Raw genomic sequence first — 533 nt, forward strand, 5'->3', positions numbered from 1 at the left:
GAAAGAATAAAGCTGCTGCGACGTCAACATGAGAGGCTGAGAATGCATTATTAGTTAGTGGGGTTTGTGTGATTATTCGGTGATTGCAATCACCCCCAGGACGCTCTGAGGCTGCAGCATTGCTGAGAGGGCGGGTTGCAAAATGACATTTGAGACTGGCACCTCGGAAAGACAATTGTTGTCATCCAGCAGGCGCGACAACCAATCAGAATGTGCGTTATTTGCATATGATTCGACACTGCGTGGTGGCGGCGATGGGCGGTGTAAAATGAGTCGAAACGTCTTAATTGCGGTGATTCCGGTTTTAAGTGTTATGATTTGAAGACGTGTAGAATGAATGAGTCAGGGAGAGCGGGGGGGGGGGGGGGGGGAAATCAAATCACCACAATCTAAAAGTGATGAGCATATCGGTAGTTTATATAGTGCTGGAGTGACTTTATAATAATGCCCGGATGAGCCTCAGTGGTCTGGGGTGCAGGCTTCAAACCTGTAGCTGTTTAGCGACAGAGTGGCTCGATTCCACCTTTCGGGCG

General features: G+C 49.0%; 1 non-coding gene across 1 annotated transcript; it reads left to right on the forward strand.

Moving 5' to 3' along the window:
* The first annotated feature begins 446 nt into the window (after positions 1-446).
* trnastop-uca (transfer RNA opal suppressor (anticodon UCA)) lies at positions 447-533 on the forward strand. Its single transcript has one exon. It is a non-coding gene; the product is annotated as a tRNA-Sec (tRNA).

The sequence above is a fragment of the Somniosus microcephalus genome, chromosome 9, assembly GCF_052327205.1.
Source record: "Somniosus microcephalus isolate GS21.2 chromosome 9, FLI_Smic_1.0, whole genome shotgun sequence".
In the NCBI taxonomy this organism is placed as follows: Eukaryota; Metazoa; Chordata; class Chondrichthyes; order Squaliformes; family Somniosidae; genus Somniosus; species Somniosus microcephalus.